At 44.8% G+C, this 21,986-nt stretch overlaps 2 protein-coding genes across 12 annotated transcripts in view; both read left to right on the top strand.

The window, feature by feature from the left end:
* The window catches only part of LOC119648998 (phosphatase and actin regulator 3-like), a 650,924-nt gene that overhangs the window by 374,592 nt on the left and 254,346 nt on the right, over positions 1–21,986 (top strand). The window lies entirely within an intron of this gene.
* The window catches only part of LOC119649001 (WASH complex subunit 3-like), a 284,314-nt gene that overhangs the window by 66,370 nt on the left and 195,958 nt on the right, over positions 1–21,986 (top strand). Inside the window, exon 2 of the mRNA XM_038050943.1 lies at positions 9,833–10,486. The gene's annotated coding sequence lies outside the window, so the exon portion shown is untranslated. The remainder of the gene's footprint in view (positions 1–9,832; positions 10,487–21,986) is intronic.

Here is a 21,986-nt window from a genome sequence, read left to right as displayed (position 1 = left end):
AACGATGTTTATACTTCTGAGCACTCAGGCTATGTTCGCCCACTGTTCGCACCACCATCTAACGGAATATTCCGGATTCGTTATCGTATCGCAGGACTTCCGTTAGTGGAGGTGATGGTACCCGTCGCAACTGCAGAACATCGGCACCAAAGATCTGATGCCTGATGCGTTCATAGGCGGGTCATTCACTTAGGAAATACTCCGTGAACCCCGCAGCCCCATTACAGGAGGGACACGTATCATCTTGAATAATTCCTATTCTGCACATATGCCCAGCTAGTGAATTATGGCCAGTCAGAATGCCCACAATACTCCTGCAAGTCCTCCTGCTTTTCGACAGGATAAACTTTGCGGTACCCATGTTCGGTTCTGGCAGGAAAAGTTTGATGTGTCGAGCAACATTTAGGCTCTGCCACCTGTCATTGTGGGAAGCTTGTTCCCAGTTTTTGAAGACAGACCTAGCCAATGCTACTGACACTCCAATTGCTGATTCCGGTCCCGGCATGGGGGGATTGACCCCTCTTTCGCTCAAGCATTCGAGATTTCATTTCCCTCTACGCCACAGAGTCCAAGTACCCAGAGTAGTTCCACCGTATTGAATGTAGAGATAGAGTTCAAACGGTTTCTACATTCCTGAACGATTTTCGAGGTGATCAAAGGACTACTCAACGCCCTCAATGCAGCTTGCTATCACTGAAGATTGCGATGCGCCTGCCCCTCAATCGCTCGTCAATCACCCAGTTTGCCGCCCTTAGGATCGCATACACTTAAGCTTGAAAGATCGTTGTGGATCGTCCCAAAGGAAAAGCCACTTCTTGCTTGTATTCGATAGGTAGACTCCTGCTCTAGAACCGTTTTCCGGTTTTGAGCCATCTGTGTAGAAGACGTCAGCATATCCTGACACGCATTCCTCTGGTTCGTCCCAGTTTTCTCTTCGTTTGAAGATAACATTACATCTTCTACCAAACAGATGTATGGGGATCTGAGAATCGGAAGACATTGCGAAAACTGATTTAGTTCTCCCAATGCTCTGTGCCGCCGCCCCCCTCCCATTGTTTTCCCATAGTTTTAATCGAATTAGTCCATGAGCTGCTCTCATTGCAGTATTCTGAATAAACAAATCCAAGAGCTGCAAATTGAGTAATGCATTCAGAGCTGCGCAGGATGTGATGTTTATAGCACCTTGTAAATAATACTATTGCGGTTTTATTTGGATTTACTGAAAGTCAAAGCCCCACCCAGATATTTCAGCGAAAATGATGTTAAGCTAATTTGCCTGAAGTTCTTTGGATTTGAATAGGGATCTTTCCCAGGCTTTAGTATGAAGACTACCTTTACTTCTGAAGAAGGCACTTATCTTAGAGCCAGACATCCCCGAAAAGTATTTCTCAGAAGTTGCTCTAAGAACTCTATACCCTCCTTTAGCATCGCTGGGTAGATGCCATCCATGCTAGGTGCTTTGAAGTGTTCAAATGATTGTATGGCAGCTCTCGTCTTTTCATTGATAACAGCTGCTCTCCCAGTGTCCCAATTTCCCTTGCAACACCTTCGTGTTGAAGGGTTTGCAGCAACCGCCAATTCACTTCTTCACTTCTGAGACCTGTTCTCCCGGGTGGTGTACTTCCAAGGGAGTCTGTATTGACTCAACTCTGGAGTTCGTGCAAGTACCATCCGGTTTTCTAAGAGAGTCCAACTTGGCCGGCTCATTCTTATTAAGAACTCTGAACAGCCTGGAAGTCTCCCTTTCACCTTCTAGTTCCTCACAGTATGCTCTAAAGGAGTCTCGTTTCGAACGTTTTACCAGGCTCTTATATTCACGCTGTGAGTTCCGGAAGTTTAGACAGTCTTCATCTTTACTGCTTTTGCAAGCACGATTTGGAAGTCGTCGGGTTGATTTCCTAAGTCTCTGCAGTTCTTAGTTCCACCATGGAACCCTTTTACCACGTTGGTTTCGGGAAATAGGACAAGCCTCTTCAAAGGACTCTAAAAGTGTGTGATTCACAGTTTCCAATTGATCTTTTATCTCCAAAGGGGTCGTTAGTCGCCTAGGAAGCTCAACTTTATCGCCGAGAAATTCATTGAATTTCGTCCAATCCGTTTTCCTAGGATTCCGTCTTTCTATTACAAGCTGTTCGCCTGTAATAGTTAGACTAAATTCTAAGTGACGGTGATCTGAGAGTGAGACTTCATCTTGCACTCGCCAATTTCTAATCAACTCTAAGAACTTTGAAGTGCAGACTATTAGGCCAATTACTTCACTTCTTCTTGGCCCCAAGAACGTAGGGGCGCACCCTAAGTTGGCCAGTTACGCAATACGCAGACCAGCAGGAACAGAATTGTCTCAGCATGGTTGCCTTTAATAATTTTGACATCAGAACACAGGCCCTCGGTCTCAAGGATCTTTCATTGAAGAAGATCCTCGTCCCCTTGACTGATCCAATACCACAGATTCTGTTAAAATGAACCCACGGCTCTTCAACCATAAATATATGAGGACAGTCCTGCAACTTTCCCAGCTTTGTTGCCAGTAGATAGGAAGAAGCTTTGGCATGCTGCAGGCTGACGTGACTAACTCTTATGTTTGTAGCCACAAGTGCAGTCTAATATGAAAACCGCCGCTAACTGAAAAGTCTTCTGCGTTCAGTGTGGATCTCAGTGGGGTTATCAGCTTGCCCTCACCTTCTGCCGAATGCTCCGCTTTCTTGCGTCCGATTTCTCTGGATATCGCCACACTTGGTGGTGTAGCAACGTCCATGTCCTCATTCCCAGGAAACTTCGCCTTCTTTCGCAGTACCTTCCGTTGTCGTCGGCTGGAAGCCCTCCCAGGTTCACGGAGTCCGAGCTGCATGGATATATTTTCACATACCAGCGTTAGACCAGTTGCGTCCACATTACTTTCTTCCGTTTTTCCGGGTACAGGTGGAGGAGAAGGTTCTGACAGATAAGCCTGTAGTCCCTTCTCCTTTGCGGCTAAAGTTTCCATCTGCCGAGCCTTCCTCCCCCGTGTTTTAGAAGAGTTAGGCAACAGTGTCACTGACAGGCCGACCGTAGTCAGATTTCCAGTTCCTCTTATTAAGGGAGTTGCTGTACTATCCTTTTTGGCTGACCGCGGCGTAGACAGCGGGTGTAGGTTCGAAGGGGAGCCTAGTTTATTCATGCCTACACATACCGAGGCTTATTTAAATTTTTCCTTAAGATATGAGGCGTCGCAAGTGGTCTGTATTTTTTTTTAAAAAGCTTGGGTGCCAGCCGAAAGCATGGGGAAGGAAGTTTCTCTCCAATTGTTCCAGTTCGCTCAGGATTCCAAAGAAAGTCAGATGAATGGATCACTTGGGACAATAGGGAAGGACACTGGGGAAAACTTTTTCCCTGACTCACTCAATTTTAAGTCCCAAAAATTTGGCTTTATCCTGACTGGAACGAAGTCGGAAAATCTATAACTGCCATCACTTGAATGTTAAGAGGAGTCAATCGTTCTGAAAAATACCCGCATTCACAGGACTTTTTTTTTGTAAATTTAATGGAATACCCTCTTGTGCTGAAAAACAATTCAAAGGACACTATACAATCTAAACATCTACCACTTGGAAAAGCCAACTTTCCAGGTAAAATATGAATACGTAAAAATTTAATTATGGAAAATTCTTAAATGAAAACGACGAGACTAAACCTGTCCTTATTTCATTTAATAATCCCCGTAATAACACTCAGCCTTAAGCAAACTTTTTACATTGCCCTACAAGTAATAAAAACAAATAAGCAATTACTCATCCCTTCTTAATAATACCCTTATATTTTCCTACCGTTTTCTATACACCCCCAACTTTCAAGCATGTTTGTTTGTCTCGCCATTCGTTGCATAATCCAATTCAGAACATTCACGGATTTGACATTGCCGCCGTTATCTTTAGTCCTGGATCTTAATCCTGTTCCGAAAAAAAGCAGGAGAAAGAATCCTTTAATGTTGTGTTCTTGTGGCCATTATCTTGTCTCGATGAAAATGTGAAAAACATAAACATTTTATGTTGATGATATTGACTCGTTTATATCAGAATGAAAAAGTTGAGAGTGTTGTGTTAGGGGGAGTGGAGACACTGAGAGAGTTTGCTCCTAATACAATTTATGAAGGGGTGGAAAAGTGGAAAGTTTGATGATTGTGGGGAGGGAAGATCCTTCGAAGTTGTGAACTGTATTTCAACGACAAGTGTGTAGATAGTTTTAGAGAGTTTTAGATAGTGATGCACTTAAACTTGTGCAGACGTTAAAAGGACCACCAGGACTGACAACTTCCTTTTAAAATAATCCACTTTCTGCCTGGAATGAATTCTCTTTCAAGCATCATCCTTGAGGATATTTCCCTTTCCAAAGATGGGATAGGGAGGCAGAACTTTTAAATTATGCAGAATTTTTCCTTCCTTAATTTTCAACCCAAGGAAACTGTAAATATAAGCTAAGAGCATCCATTTTTAAGGTTTTGTGTTAAACAAAACCCTATTAACATCGGTTTACTGTCTGTCTGTCTGTCTGTCCGTCCGTCTGTCTTTTTTGTTAGGTCTGGACACATCAGCGTGTGGGATTTTTACCCACTAAAACCACCCCCGACTTCCTCTCTGCCCCACCGAACCGCCATAAGGTATTACATCACGGGGCGGAGTTAGCTCATTCTAGCTTAGTCACCTTTCTCCTATACGTGGCGCACGTGACCGCGCTTTTCTCCTCTCCTCTGCCTTTCGTAGCTTGTTTCTCCAAACACTCCTTGATGGCAGAAATGAGCCTGTGAGTCCACCGACCCTTTCCCGAGCGCTTCCACCGCTCTTGCCATCTATTTATGGATCTCTCCCTCTCAGCGTTCTTCATCTGCAGTAAGGAAGAGATTAGCTTCGCATTGTATATATTCGCCATCTCATCTGCCAAGATGTCAATCGGCATCATTCCAGAGATGACGAATGCTGCATCATCTGAGACAGTTCTGAAGGCAGAGCATACCCTCAGGGCTGTCCTCCTGTAGAATGCACTCAGTTTGTTAGTGTTAACTGAGATCCGCAACGCCTCCCTCCAAACTGGGGTCGCATAGAGCATGATTGAGGTCACCACCCTGACTCTAAACAACCTAGAGGTATGCCGTGGTCCTCTCCTGGTTCGGCATCATCCTTGCCAGGGCCATACTAGCAGTGGATGATTTATCGCAAAAATACTGCACGTGTCGCTTATAGTTGAGCTTCCTGTCTATCATCACCCCCAAGTATTTGATGGTCGGCTTGGAAGTGATGATATGATTCCTGATTCTAATACAGGCGTAATTTCCCATCCGGCGCTTAGTGATTCGTCAGTGTCAGACCAGAGCTCTCTAGCCAACTTTTAACAGCGCTGATTGCCTCGCTTGAGTATAACTCAGCATCTTCGAGATGCTTTGCGACAACAACCAGCGTAACCCACCACTGTGGCCTCCTGCGGAAGGGGAAGATTAAGTACATCGTTATACATAATGTTCCACAGTAGTGGGACCAATACGAAGCCCTGCGGGACACCCGCGGAAACAACGTACTCCTGGGGTCCGTCATCGGTGTCCTACCAGAGCCTCCTTCCAGTTAAATAACTATCGACAATTGCAGCGAGATAGGCGGGAATACCGCTAGGGATTTCCGTATTAGATCCCAATTGGCCGAGTTAAATGCATTCCTCACATCCAGGGTCACCAACACACAATATTTGCTGGTACAACCCCTTCCGTGAATTGCTTTTTCAGCCAAGCCAGCATCCATTTTGATGGCGTCAATGGTTGATCTGGCTTTACGGAACCCATACTACCGATCTGAAAGGCCGCCTTGGCTCTCAACAACAGGGAGAAATCTAACATTTTCTCCACAGTATCCAAAAGACATATGGGTTGGTATGAGGATGGTTCACCTGGAGGTTTACCGGGCTTAGGCAGAAGTACCAAATTCTGCCGCTTCCATGTCGCTGGAAATATTCCCTCGCTTCGAACAACTCAGCGAACATGTCCGGCCTGGATTTCAGGGCAAGCTTAAGGGCCTCATTCGGTACTCCGTCCAGACCCGGTGCTTTATTGTCTCCTATTCTACCGCAGATATCCAACAGCTCGTTTCTGGTGACTGACGGAACTGCCGTCACATTCAGAGGTGGTTGGAATGTGTCAGTGCTCTCATCTTGCTAGGGGAATAACCCCTGGATGATTTTCAGCAAAAGGGTGGGACACGTGATCTGCGGAGATAAACGGCCTCTGAATCGTCCCATCACGATTTCATAAGCTCTCCCCCCCCCCCCTCCCGGATATACGTCCGCTTCTGAGCAGAGCTCCTTAAAGCATTTCCCCTTGCTTTGTTGGATGGCTAGCTTGAGGATTTTGCGGGCTGCCTTATAGGCGCACTCTTTCTGCTCCTGATCGACTTTACCTACCATCCTCTGAGCCGCTCTTCTGGCTCGGTGGCAGGCTGATCGAAGGCCAGTCAGTTCATCATTCCACTAGTAGTTTGGTCTTCTACTAAGGAATGAGCACCTCCTAGGCATGGACGCGTCACATGCTTTAGCGATGCATTGAGCCAGATGGACTGCTCTTTCTGTTGAGGCGCCTTCTTTATCAGGTTGATTTAACCACACCTTTATAAAGGTCTGCTCATCCAAAGATTTTGCAGACCAGCCTGAAATCTTTTTCGGTTTCGGGTATAATAGCTCTTTGCCCTGTGGCTCGACACATGTCTCAAAGAAGATTGCCTGGCGATCACTGTGAGTGTAGGGTTCGCTGACGCACCAGGACATACCACGCGCCAGCGCAGGGCTGACAAAGGTCAAGTCTAGAATCGTGCCTGACCCCCGTTTCTGAAAGGTGTTTACAGCACCTTCGTTAGCGAAAACTATGTCCATCTGCGCAAAAGCTTCTAATAAACTGCGCCCCCTGGCATTTGATTCTCTGCTACCCCACTCTAGGATCCAAGCATTGAAATCACCAGCAATCACCTTTGGACTTCACTTCGTCCCCATGCGTCGAGAACAAGATTATCAAGCATTTCCTCGAATTCAGACAATGCCAAAATTGTTGGGGCATAGCAGCTGTATACATATACACAACTTATTTTCGCCCACCCAAAGCCTTGCGGTCGTCAGCCACGATTTTCTGGCGCTAATAGTTTCGTTAGCGTACATATGAACGTCTTCAGGTTGTTTCGCGAAGACAACCACATCTAGATCATCTGCGGAACCGATTATCGTGGCCTCCTTTGGCACAGTAAGGACAAGGACCCCATTGTGCATGACGTTCCACAGGAGAGGATCCAACACTGAGCCCTATGGTACTCCTGCGGTGACGGTGTATTGCTTGGATCCCTCATCCGTGTCGTACCAAAGTGTCCTCTCCGAAAGGTAACTGTCGAGGGTGCTTAGTCAAATAACTAGGGACACTCGTTTTAGCCAGTGAGCTTTTTATCCACTCCCAACTTGCGGAATTGAATGCATTTTTGATGTCCAACGATAGATCGTTGGCAGATCCTTCGAGCACGAAAACATGCATCCCGCAACACCGCGATCTCTACATTCCACCAATAGTTTGAGCGCCTTTTTGCGAGAACTCGTCGCCTCGGCATAGCAGCGTCACATGCTCTCGTTATACGTCCCATCATTTGCTCTACTTTTTCCATAGCCGCACCACCGGGATTTTGGCCTCCCAATAGCATCTCTATGAATGCATCCCCCTCAAACCTTTTCATGGATCAGCCCCAGTTTCCAGCTTCACGGGAATTCATATCGACGCATGGCCCATATTCGATCTGGAGGAAAATCGCCTGGTGGTCACTGTGAGTATAATACTCACTGACAAGCCATGTCATTCTCCTCGCCAATGTGGTACTCACATATATCAGATCGACTATGGAGCCCGACCCCGTCCCACGAAAAGTGGAAACGTGTCCCGTATTGGCAAGCACCAAGTCTAGCTCCGCGAAAGCCTCGAGCAGGATACGGCCCCTGGTGTTCGTAGTGCGACTGCCCCAATCCACGGCCCACGCGTTGAAATCACCCGCTATGATCTTGTGGTTTCGACTTCTTGCATCCGAGACTAGCATACCTAGCACTCCTTCTAATTCTGCTATCGTCGCGCTTGGTGGAGCATAGCAACTATATATATAGGTACCAGCTATTTTTGCCCTGACGAATTCAACTTCTGAAAACTCCATCACTTCTTGAATGGGTTGATTTCCACACCCCCATATTGCCGCCTTGCCAGTTACATCCAGGAACCGTTCTTATTGTTGCGATAAGGCTCGCTGATTATGGCAGCTTCGATTCCCTTCTCATAGATGGTCTGCGAAAGAAGATCTTGCGCTGCCTCGCAGTGGTGGAGGTTGATTTGTATCAACCTCATTTCTTTACTACATTTAAGGCTCTCCTAAACACTGGGCATCTGCTGCTGCCTGCAACGTGCCGACAGTCGACGCCCTTTTTTTCCTTGCAAAGCATACATTCAGGCTCAGCCTTGTACTCCCTGAACATACGGCCTTCTCCCCCACATTTTCTGCAACATTTTGACCGGTCACGATCACCGGTGCATTTCGGCACTATGTGGTGGTGTCTGTCTGTCTGTCACACGCATTTTTCTCGGAGACGGTTACAGCGATTGACACCAAATTTAGTAGATAGGTGGGAACTGTAAACGCTCAAGGGGGGGGGATGTCCCCATACATGCAAAAGGGGGCGTACATTTTTTTTTCATCAAATATAGTCATGTAGAGTATCAAATGAAAGGTCTCGATTAGTACTTTCTGAGGCTGGTCTCAGTTCTTACATTTGTTGGAAAGGTAGGGAGTGCGGGTGGTTGAAATTGATCATTTCTTTAAGGGAGCCATTCTCAGAAACCACCCAACCGAAAAATCTGAAAACAAATCAGGAGGCTGCCACTATATGGTGCCTGGGCTCCAAAATACCTTCCATACCGATATCTGTTCAAATAAAGTTAATAATAGTATAAATAATTGGCTGCAAAACTTCCCTTAAGTTCATCCTAGCACCACGCTATAATATAGAGTACGATCTTATCAAGTTTGGTGAAAATCGTACTATTACTAACAAAGTTATAATACCACAAAGTTATTGCTTGTTTGAAAATTCAAGACTGTGAATGTCAATATCACCCGAAAGGGAATACTCTCACATAATTTATGCAGATATAATATTTACGTGCTACGTACTAAGAAATACACAAAACCTTTCATACCTGAAACGTCCAGCTTCCGGTTTCCCGACTTGTTACAAAAATCATTTCAGCGAGTCCCTCATTTGTACTCGATCATTTGAACCAAAGAAAACTTCCAACTCCTCCCAACAAACTTTACCCTTTCCCAAAAAGATTTTCCAAAGCACGGCAGTTCTCATCTAATATTCAAGAAAAATCCATTTTTCTTCCTCGGAAGCATCATCATAACTCACAGCTTCTCGCATTTTTCCGCTCCATATCCAACGCTGCTCACCTGGCAGGCTCCTCCTTGGCCATAAAAAAAAAATACTTTCGTGCTTTGATGATGTGGTACATAATGAGAAACATCCTTTTCCTCTGAAACTTTACCCATTTTCCTCGGCTGCATGTTTAAATCTCATTAAAAATTCATCTTGAATTCGGTTTGAAGCTTTAATTGGACAAATTAAAAGATACATAGATTAAAGTTAATCAACATTTTTTATTGTGGGTATTGAAAGCTGGAAGGTGTCCTTGCCGCCGACAAAGTTTTTAACCCGCTTTGTCTGAGACCTTGACCACCTCAAACGGACTCGTTATACACCCCCTTAAATTACAGGGAAGGTCCTTAAGAAAATATCTAAATTGCAGGTGAACGAAATCAGGATCTGCTGAAGCTGAAAATAGTTTAAATTGACTGCACCAAACAATGCGCCAATGAATTTCTGTGATGGGACCTAATTTTGTGAGTTAGGCAAAAAATAGCTTGAACATTTTCCAAGTGCTGTACATATATATATATTTAATGAATGCAAGCTAGCACGAAACGCTTAACACCAAACAAAAGTGAATTAAACAGTCATGACACCAACAACAAAGCATTTTTAATCCATTAGAAAATCCGGTTGATTCCCAAGTGCTACTAAATTATTCACTAAGCCCTGAATGCACTGGCATTCACTCCACCCCCTTCTGCCGCTTAGAATACAGGACAAATGAAAGTAGCAATAGAAATAGCAATTAATGGAAAATTCTGTGAAAATTCAGTGCGGTAGTGTTCAATATTTAATGGTACTCCATATTTAACATTGATTATCGGTTTTGTTGCTAATTTTCGAAAACTGTGTGGATCCCGGTCGTTTCGATAATCGCGTCCAGCCAGGTATACGCGGTATTTTGATAACGACCTTTGCTCCGTAACGTTTTTCGAAAGTAGCAACACAATTACGATAATTGTTCGGCGCCAAGGTTCAACACAAGTTGCTCTGATGATGGGATACATCATGGGGTGTGCTTGTTTTAAAGGTGAGTATTGGATTGTTTTTAATGGACTTTTTCAATAGCTGTAGTGATAGATAGTAAGGTCAACTATAGGGAAGCATATTTGCTTCTAACAACACAAAATTAGAGGATGGTCTAGCAATCAAGGACCTTCTTAATTCTACTGGAAGCTGCCTCCAATTATTTTCCGGCCCCGGTTTTCGTCCCCATTGGGTCTTCCGCTAAATCCCTTTTCAATAAATGGTCTTAATAAGGACGCGTATTGGGCACTGAGAGATAGAAGCTTCACAAAACCAAACCGAAAATTATCCAACCGAAGGAAAAGGCGTTCAACACACCACTGTATGCACTTAGGACACGACAGAGCTATATCATACATGGAAATATAGGTCCACCAGCCCCTACGTGCAGCTCAACTGAAATGACCCGGCGACATTTGACATTTGCATACCTACATGACAGCTAGGCTCAATAATTTACATCTCCAATTTATTTTAGTTTATTTTAGTGGAGGCGCCAAAGCTCCAAGTGCTTAGGTCTTTGCTAGGCCCACTGTACTGTCCCCGTAGATCGCCTATTCAATGGTCTCCCTCCCTACCTCGTTCGCAGGCATTTGAGATCTGAGAATACCGCGCAGCTGTGTATGAAGTACAGAGCCGTCTCCTCCTCCTTGCATTGGTAGCGGCCCCGGGTTCTTTAATAAAGATTTTTGCCTGCCGGCAAGAGTTCAAATTCCTCACTCGGCTGCGTGAATTCTTACAACTTCATTCTTCAGAGTAGACTTGACAGTGGATGCCAAAAGTTACGTTTGGTCCCAGCATTGTGGATCTAGACCCTTGGCGAGCCGGTCTGTTAGCTACCTCATTACCAGCGAAGTTGCTCTAGCACCCAAAATGGGAACGTTTCCGTTAGTCGGTCAAGTTTCAGCAGCAGCTGGCGATAACCTCACACCACAACTGGCTTGATATGCTATTGATGTTTAGTGCTGATAACGCTGCCCTACTGTTGGAACATATTCGAATGTTGCAACCCCTCCATTTTTATCGGAAGCGTACCTCTGTTGCCACTTAAATGACATACTATATATCTCCACTTGGGATATGGTCATTATTTTTCCGAGTGGTCGGGCCAGTTCCATAATTGGAATTTCCAAAAAACCCCCTGCGTCTTCCATGACTGACCCGTCGATGAAAACGAGTAGTCCCAAAAGACTCGTGGTCATTTATGGACCACTTTGGTGATTACGACAGAGTATGTATTTTCAAAGACGAATCTGGAAACCACATGATCGGCCGGCAATAGAGCCACCGCATTTTTGTGAAGAAATTTCCAAACGAGAGCATGCCCATATGATTGGCCACCTTTCAATGAGCCAATGATATCGAGTTTATAGGCGCCGTTGGTTGTTTTCCATTTTACCTCGTACTCGTACTCCTGAATGGAGGGGGGGGGGGGGGGGATAGATTTAGATTATTTGAAATTTACCGGCGATTTACGGCCACATCGTTCGCAAATGCTTGTGCGGAGAACTTTGTGTCCTCCAGGAGCCATAGCAGGGTGATCATTACCAGGAGCCATAACAGATAAGTGAATCCTGCCTCAATAGGATTTGGGGGCGACCAGCATGTGGGTTTTTCTCCACTCCAGCATGTGAAGGATCCAAATGTTTATCAGTCCGGATCGATTCCTTGTTGTCTTGCCGCGTCACAAACAGCCGTGAATGAGGCATAATTGAAGGCACCCTAGATGTCCATGAATGCACCTAAGGAGTATTGTTTTTCGGACATCGTCTTTTCAAGTTTGGCTTGAGCTCATGGAGTGCCATTTCCGTGGATTTGCCTTTCTGGTTGGCGTAGGACCTATAGTGAAGTGTCCAGGGTATGTATCCCTTATGAACTTATCTAATATTTTATCCGGCCCTTTTAGTAGAAAGGACGTTAGACTAATTGTTCGGGAAATTTTTGCGTCCGTGTAGTTGGGTTTCCCTGGTTTGGGAAGAAATGTCACCTTCACATCACACATGTTAATTGGAATATAAGTGTGTGCTGCGCATCCTTCGATGGCGCTATAGCCCAAATCGAGCCCTGCATCGCCTCCAATTATTTCGATCCACCGCGTCCTCCAGTTAGACAATCTTAGAATTGATCCTCAATCTGCTGTTGGGTCGTCAATTAATTCATACAATTCATGATTGTATCTGATTCACCAGACATCTCCTTCCTTTATGGCTCCGCAAATCTTTCGGAAAACTCCGTTATCGATTGTGCGGATCTGAAGCCACCTTGGTATTCCCCGATACACATCGACGAGGTCCCCCTTTGCATACCTGTACACCTACTTCGGCGGCTGTTAAAAATTCTTTAAACCCAAGTCAAGTCGGAAGACACTTAAAAACGGTAAAAATGCAACCACATAAACGTTCTTGTTTTATTTTCTACCAGCCTAACTGCCGGATTGCTTCGACGTGAAACGATATCCTGATTCCTGTAGTTGAGAATAGACTCACTCACATGGTTGCCATTTACCCCTTGGTAGGAGTATAGCGCGTGAATCACACCTCGCTCGCGATTATCTGCAAAGCGCTTTAGCTCCACTCCCCTCCCCCCCTCCCCATTCCCGATTTTCTGAGAACCTTGGTTTTGTTGGTGTTTATCTTCAGTCCAACTCTATTTGAAATAATTTATCTTCAGCTTGTGAACACAGTCCGTATCCGACTAGCTATTTGATCCCTAAGAGGAGGAATCCCATCGGATGTGATACGGTTAAAGACCGTGATGAAGTGCTTTTTTGCATATCTTTAATTAGTCGTCATCGTAGATGAGAACTCGACCGTTAACGCTTTACAGGACCAGCGAAAGATTTGTGACCACATTCAAGCTCTTTCGTGATGCGGTAAACACTGCTAAAATCATTGGGTTCCGCCGCATCTTCTGCATCCCTTACTAGCGTAATGGCAAATTCTTTTTTGTCGCGGCGCACACTACGCTGAACTTGTCGGGATTTCACTCGGGATCGGAGTTCGAATGCGTCACGCGCATATTATAATACTTCGAGCAGTCAATAGAGCCTCCAATCCGTTCCGTTCAACGATTCACTTCCACGATTCTGCAGTCAGACAGATCTTATGACACCTCTTCGGGATGTGGCCGATGACCTGTATAGCAACCCATTTCGGATGGCAACAACAGAAGAGACAACTCCTAAATCTACTGCTGGTCGCATGTCCCAGCAAGGAGAGCCCACTTATTCATTCAGATCACCCACCACGTTCACAATGTCACCTTTAGGAAGCTTCCCCGGAACTCTGTGTAATTATTCGTAGAAAGCATCCTTCTCCAATATATCTCTGCCTCGAAGAGTAGAAGGATTGTACTCCTCATCTCTGGAAGGGGAAGACCATTCAGTTTTCTCCTCTTTGTAGATAATACCCCTGTGGCTTTATTTGGATTTACTGGAAGTCCATGCCTGAGGCACCAACTACCAATCAAATCAACGGTGCGTTGTGTATTTCTACTCAGCGTTCTGAGATCTCGGCCAACAACTAGCACAACCACGTCATCCGCATAGGTTTAAGCGTGTATTATCAAATTTTGCAGTTCGCATAGTAGTGGATCGATCAACATAATCCACAGAAATGCCGATAACACACCTCCTCGAGGGCAGACTTTCATCGCTTTCGTTGTCGGGCAGCGATCAACACCCACTTCAGCAAACAGCATTCTCTGCGTTAGCATAGCGTACCACCATGTTCTCTGGTGATATCACAGAGCTTTTGGAGGGGCACTCAGTCAAACGTTTCTTCGATGTCCACGAACATCCTCATCGCCTACTCACATTTGAGATTTGCGCCCTCTATCTTTGAAACGAAACATTGAAGAGCACATTTGCAGGACTTTCCATGCTGGTAAGCTTGTTGGTTTTCATTTAGTGGATGCGACCTTAGCGCTCTCTTACGAATGTGACCTTCAACCAGTCTCTCCAGACATTTCAGTGAAAATGATGGTAAGCCAATTTGTTTGAAGTTTTTCAGATCTGAATAGTCATTTTTCTCAGGCTTCGGTATCTTAATCTTCTGCCAAGAGGTAAGCACGTAGCCCAGAACAAGAGATGCTCGAAAAATATTTCTTAGAAGTTACTCTAAGTTCTTTATATCCTCCTTTATCATCGCTGGATAGACGATATCCATGTCAAGTACTTTGTAGTCTTCGAAGGATAATATAGAAGCGTTTTCTTGGTAACAACCCAATTCCTTTTGCAGCACCTTCATGTTGAAAGGTTTGAAGAAACCGCCAATTTCTGCCTCCCACTTCTGGTACCTGTTCTCCCAGGTGACGTACTTCCAAGAAAGTCTGTATAGACTCAACTCTGAAGCTCGGATCTATTCGGTTTTCTAAGAGAGTCCAACTTGTCCAACTCATCCTTTTTTAGGACTCTGCATAGCCTGGATGCTTCCCTTTCTCTTTCCAGTTACCCATATCATCATCGTCATCAACGGCGTAATAATCGGTATCCGGTCTGGGCCTGCCTTGATAAAGAATTCCATACACTCCGGTTTTACGCCGGGATCCACCAATTCAATATCCCTAAAAGCTGTTTGGCGTCCTAACCTACGCCATCGCTCCATCTCAGGCAGAATCTGCCTTGTCTTGTTTTGAGCTATCCAGTTTCCCACAGTACACTCTAAAGGAGTGTCGGCTTCACCATGGCCGCGTTGGTCTCGAGAAATAGGAAAAGCCCCTTCAAAGCACTCTAAAAGTGTGCGGTTCAGAGTTTCCGTCCGTTCTGCGCCCGCAATAATTTGATTGAACTCTAGGTATCGATGATTTGAGATTGAGATCTCGCCTAGCACCCGCCAGTCTCTAATCAACTCTACCAACTTTGAAGTGTAGATTGATAGGTCAATTACTTCACTTCTTTTTGGACCCACGAACGTAGGAGCACACGTTACGTTCGCAATCATCAGACCAAATCAGACTCTCCTCTCCCCAACAAATACATTTAACGTTCGCATTACAACCTATTAACAGTTCAAGGCCACTTGATTCTGCAGACACTACCAGATTGCTTAGTTCTTGAGTCGTCGGAGGACATAATGAATCATAGCGTAAGTAAGCCGAGGCAATTATGACGTTTCTCCTTTCACCATTAATCTGTTATTGTAAGATGACCTCAATTAGGTCCTGGGAACAGAACTGTCTTAGTATGGTTGCCTCAACGACCTTGGTATTAGAACACAAGCTCTCGGTCTTATGGATCTTTCACTGTAAAAGGTCCTAGCGTCCTTAAATAATCCAATGCCACTGATCCTATTAAATAGAACCCATGACTCTTGCACCAGAAAAATACAAGGGCAGTCTTGCATCGTTGTCAGCCCCAGCTGATACGAGAAATCTTTTTTGACTTAAGCTTAGTGTAATCTGTCATGGAAAACAGAAGCGTTTGGGACGGTTGGCGTATGATCAGATTACCCTCACCCCGTACCACCAGAGACTCGAACCCCTCATCTTTAATTTCTCTGAGATTTGTCCATGTCCTCATTTATAAACGGTGTCATCTCACCACAGAGAGTACTCTTATGTTTTCCGCTTAATATCTATTCTGGTTTGCAGTATCCTATTTGCGTGGATCCAATCAAACAAACCGGCATCAAATCAGTTGCGTTCCCGTCCCTGGCTTCCCTTTCTCCCATTTGATCCATAAATGGTGTAGGGGGAGGAGGGGGATTTACTCTGTAGCCCCTTCGCTAGTGCGAGCCCACATAGCATGGTTCCGACACGGTATGCACTATCGTCCGCAGCACTATTGTGGGAAAGCGCACAGAAGGTGCATCAATTTGCTCTATTCTGTGCCAGTCGACGGTCATCATAGTCATTCGCTCTCAAAAGAGAGATGATGCATACAGTGTCCTGATATGATTGAATCTCAATCTATCGAAGAAAAAATGAAGCACGATATGGTGACTGTCCCTGAGCATCTTCAGACTCTTTTGGTCCAGTTCGAATAGCAAGCTGAAACCCTTCACGGTTATAGATTGATTCTTTCTTTACCCTCCAGTGTCTCAAGTCTATGCCCTGGTTCTGTTCACCTAACATGCGGATGATGTCCCCATCCTTCTTTCGAGGGATAGGTATTTTACCTCAGAAATGTTCTGTCTTACGCAGCCCGGCATTCGCAATAGTGAACTTTGGTAGGCTACCAGAACTCAAAGTTGGTACTACCTCCTGTCAGTGCAGTTAAAATGGAGGAGCTCATCGTGAAATCCTTTGTTATGTTTTCTTTTGTCTTGGCTTCGTTCCAGGCTCAAGTATTTTTTCCCACCGGCACTCTTGAAGGATGGCGAATTATCCTTTTGAAATTTTGCCATCCATAGAGAAAACTTGCACAAATGTCTTCTTATACCCCGCGTTCATGTCCGTATCCCTATGAAAGAGACCAACTTCGTTGAGATCTCTCTCGCTGATTTGACCACCTCCCGCTGCACCGGTCCTAATCGCTACGGGACGCGGGGATGTAGGTCCCGATGCGGGGCGGAATAATGCGTTGATTTTGCACTTCTGGGGGTCTCACCGGGGTAACCAGTTTGTTCCCACCTTCCGCCGAAGATTCAGCTTCCTTGCGTCCAATTTCTCTGGACATTACCGCACCTAGTCGTGCAACCATGTCCATGTCCTCATTCCTCATGTCCTCAAGGTGTTTCCCCTTCACCTTCGCAGTGCCTGAATCTAAAGTCGGTTTGGAGCCTGCCCTAGTTCATGGTGTCTGGGCCGCTTGGCTCCATTTGTACATACCGCTATTAAACCAGTTGCGTCCACGACCCTAGCTATTTTTTTTTTCGCTCTCCCTGGTAAGGGTGAAGGAGAAAGTTCTGACACTCAGGTTTGAAGTCTGCGACTTCTTACGACTTGGAGAGTTCACATTCAAAGCTTCCATATTCATTTTTTTGGACACCTTTAGTGCAGTTGTAAATTACTACAGGATCCTCCATCACGATTAGGTGATGTTTGAGGGGGAGAGTATCTACACGTGGCTTCTTTTGTACTCGCTTGAGATAAGGGTTGCAATCAATACTTTCTTTATATCCTTCAGTACCGCTTGTTATTGAATTTTGTATGCGGAAGCAAAGTTCCCTGGGGGCGTGCCAAGGGGATGTTCACATTTCTATCTAATGAAACTGTGCTACGTATATTTGAATTGTGCACATTTTCCTACCCGGTTACTTTATGGGGTCTATGATTGAAATCGTATACTAAGAGGGACGTAAAATGTAAGGATCAACCCTGATTGAGTCCAAGAGTTCAACAACATCTGACAAAACTTTGAACATAGTCAGATGTGAAATTCTGAATTTATATCGACTCGTAGCTTCCCTTATGATTGAGATGAATTCTGGGAACGGAATGTAGCGTTCATCGAACTTAATTTATTTCCGAAAACATGTTATCCTTGCAGCAGTAACCTTGATAATTGCTTTAGGGGACGACGTGTCCTTGCTGGGATCAGTCAACAGCTTGGCAACTTTGATTTATTGTACAAAAAAACTTCCGAAACATTTAATACCGAATCAAACATTAATTATTATGAATCAGCACTTATTTCTCTTAAGCTACATGTAAAAGGCATAAGAGGACCATTCGTCCTTGCAATATTTCTGCTGATGGATCCTTTTACTTCAGAAGAGTCTGACGGGCACGGGCCAGTACCCATACTCCCTGGCAGAATTAAGCCTTATAGGCGTGTAGCTGTTTCGAACAAAAGGAAAATGTGGGATTAGTAAATAAGGATCTTTCGAGGATTCAAGCAGAAGACCTGATAGAATTCACTTTTGGCAGACTTGAGCGGATAAAACATCTTTGGAACAGGAATTTCAAAATATGAAACAAATGCTTTTCCCTGGAATTGTTTACTTTCCGCTCCAGCGGAATAATAATAAATTACGTTCATTCAACCTTCAACAAAAAAAAGGCCCATGAGCATATCACAATATATTTATATCCTTTCATTCTTCCCATTCGGTTTTTCTGGAAAATATGACTGACATATCAAATTATACGGCATAAAGGAGATTCTCAAAAACTCGACTGTGCTGCGGCAGCAGACTGACTTTTTCCTGGATTTTCCCATCCTTCCGTCTGTGTGTTGTTTGGACGCATGCATACAAGTACCCCCACCCCAACCAGACTTAGTGATCTGAAAGAAAAGAAAGATTTCTTCGGAATCTTTGTTGTTTTTACTTCCTTTCAGGATAAGACTTTTTGCCTTGTTCTACGCTGATGAAAAGTGAATAGACGACGGAGCTGGAATACAAAAACCCAAGTCGGATTTCGTAGACTTTGTTGTACGTGGTACGTGGACTTACGTGCCTGGATATGTTCTGGCATTCCTAGTTTGATAATGCAACGGAAAGCATCAGCTTCTTGCCGGTAGTGAGGTGAAGGAATTGAAAAGGAAAATTTATGATTTTGTCGGGAATTTAGAGTGATGAAGGGAAATCATGATAGTATTGGTATAGTAAGAGCTGCTTGAGCCACTTTTGCAATATATGTCCTTTGAAGACTAGGCAGGCATCAATATAACAAAACATGACATTGCAGAGGAGAACGGATCAATAGCGCTTGTGTTAGGGAATTTTCAAACTTTTTTGGGTTGGAAATTGGTGACAAGCAAGTAAAAGTAAATTTATTTCCACCGAAATGTTGAATATTACGTTGTAGAGATGTCTAGATGTCTGACAACATAATTTCTTGTTTGCTACTTTGTTTCTTAAGATCCATCGTAGGTTACTCTCTGAAGTATGTTTTTCTTGCCTTAAATTAAAACCGCTTTAAAAATATTTTCGTGGCATCCACTTTACCCACGAAAATCAGATCCACCGGAATTAGCTTCTGTCTGTCTTCTTTCTTCTATTCGCGGCGTCCGTAACCGCGCCTTCCGGGCATCTTCCGCCTTCCGCAGCTTATCCTGGATCCTTGCGATAATGGAGTTGACCGCTTCCCAATCCTCCTGGTATGCTAGCATTCTCTGGACAAGACTTTCCGGTGATATCATTTCACCTAGAGCGCTCTCTAAGTCCCTTCTTTCCTCCACGAAGCTCGGGCATTGGAAGAATACGTGATCTGGATCTTTCGCGCAGCTCGGGCAATCAAACGTGTGTCCAATTTAAACCTATACAGACATTGACGATGTCTTCCATAGCGGGTCAGAAACTGAGTTAGATTATAATTGAACTCTCCATGCTTTCTTTCCAACCAAGCGACCCGTTTTCAGTGATCCCATCGCTGATGCCATCAACATGTCAATTGGCAACATTCCTGAGATGAGGAAGGTCGCATTGTCTGAAACGGTATTGAAGACAGAACATACCTTTGCGGATGCTCTTCTGTAGACCACACACAGTTTATGTGTGCTAGATGGAGTATGCAGTGCTGTTCCCCAAACTGGGACCGCATACGACTATAAGCAATCTGGAAGTATGCTACGATATACCATGACCCTCCGATATTCGGCGTCATTCTTGACAGAGCCATACTCGCGGTGGATGTCTTTTCGCAAATATACTCTATTTGTTTAGGATATGGGGGATCCTAAGTCCACATCCACATGTTGGACCGGACTAAATCGGAAGCAACTTACTCCCACGTTTTTTGGTCCACGGATCCCCAGATTGCGGCGTAGCACCCAAGCGTTCAAAAACCAAAAAAGGACTAACGGTTTCGTCCAGGGCAGAGGCAACTTTTCAGACGCTGCTTTACCTTTGCCGATCCGGTTCAACATCATGTGGATGTGGACTTAGAATCCCCCATATCCTAAACAATTATCATCATCATCAACGGCGCAACAATCGGTATCCGGTCTAGGCCTGCCTTAATAAGGAACTCCAGACATCCCAGTTTTGCGCCGAGGTCCACCAATTCGATATCCCTGAAAGCTGTCTGGCGTCCTGACCTACGCCATCGCTCCATCTTAAGCGTTTCGAGCGGAACAGTTTTTGTAATCTAAAATAGACTCTGTTGGCTGTCAACAACCGTGCGCGGATTTCATCATCGTAGCTGTTATCGGTTGTGATTTTCGACCCTAGATAGGAGAAATTATCAACGGTCTCAAATTTGTAGTCTCCTATTTTTATTCTGCCCGTTTGACCAGTGCGGTTTGATGTTGTTGGTTGGTTGGTTTTTGATGCTGAAGTTGCCACCATATATTTTGTCTTGCCTTCATTGATGTACAGTCCAAGATCTTTCGCTGCCTGCTCGATCTGAATAAAGGCAATTTGTAGGTCTCGGGTCATTCTATGATATCGATATCGTCAGCATAGGCCAGTAGTTGGGTGGAGCTAAAGAGGATCGTACCCTTGCATTTACCTCAGTATCACGGACACTTTCTCGAGGGCCAGGTTAAAGAGGACGCATGATAGGGCATCTCCTTGTCGTTGACCGTTGTTGATGTCGAATGGCCTTGAGAGTGATCCTGCTGCTTTTATGTGGCCTCGCTGAGCTGAGCCCCCTGTTGTTAGAAGCCTTGCTTCTCTAGTAGACCATTCTTGCCATTCTTGGAAGTATATGCTTTGTCGTAAACATACTACACGTATGCCGCATCTATCATCACCATCTATTATCAATTCTAAGTATTTTATGGCTGACTTGGAAGTGATGATATGATTTCTAAGTTGATGGCATCAATGACTGATCTGGTTTTACGCAGCTCATACTGCTGATTTAAAAGGCCTCCTTGAGTCTCAACAACGCGAGAGTAATCCACTATAGATTCCCTGTTCTAACATTTTCCCCACAGTGTCTAGAAGGCATATGAAAGGGGGAAGGTTCACCTGGGGGTTTACCAAACTTAGGCAGCAGTAACAGCTTCTCCCGCTTCCATTCCATAGAAAATATCCCCTTGGACATGCAGGCTTCGAAAAACTCAGCGAACATGCCCGGTCTGGATTTCACGGCGAGGTTAAGGGCCTTACTTGGTACTCTGTCCAGGCCTGGGGATTTACTGTCGCCTATTCTGCCGCAGATCTCGGGCAGCTCGTTTCTGGTGGCTGATGGAATTGTCGTCACATTCAGAAATCACTGGAAGCTGTTAGCATACATCCCTCTCTTGCTGGGGGAATAATCCTTGGATGATTTTCAGCAGGCATGTAATCTGCCTCTAAATGGGGGGCGTTTATGTGCGCTTCTAAGCAGAGTTCCTTAAAGCATTGCCTCTTGTTTCGCTGCATTTCGAGCTTTGTGCATACTACCTACCGCCCTCTGAGCTGCTCTTCTAGCTTGGAGGCAGGCTTATCGAAGGCTGACCAGTTCACTATTCCACTAGTAGTTTGATCCTCTACTAGGAAATGAGCACTTTCTAAGATGTTGGCGGGGGATGATGGTTGATTTGACGAATGATGAACACACCAGCGAAATCGGGAAAATTACAAAAAAATAATGGCTCGACCGCACACGTGGATCCGGAATACTCCAGATCCGATTGCCGCGATCAAGAGGGGAGATCCAAAGTGGATCTCATCCTCAATCAATGCTTCTCC

Source organism: Hermetia illucens, chromosome 2 (assembly GCF_905115235.1).
Source record: "Hermetia illucens chromosome 2, iHerIll2.2.curated.20191125, whole genome shotgun sequence".
In the NCBI taxonomy this organism is placed as follows: domain Eukaryota; kingdom Metazoa; phylum Arthropoda; class Insecta; order Diptera; family Stratiomyidae; genus Hermetia; species Hermetia illucens.
Note: the sequence above shows the minus strand (reverse complement) of the source record. Positions and strands in the feature narration are given on the sequence as shown.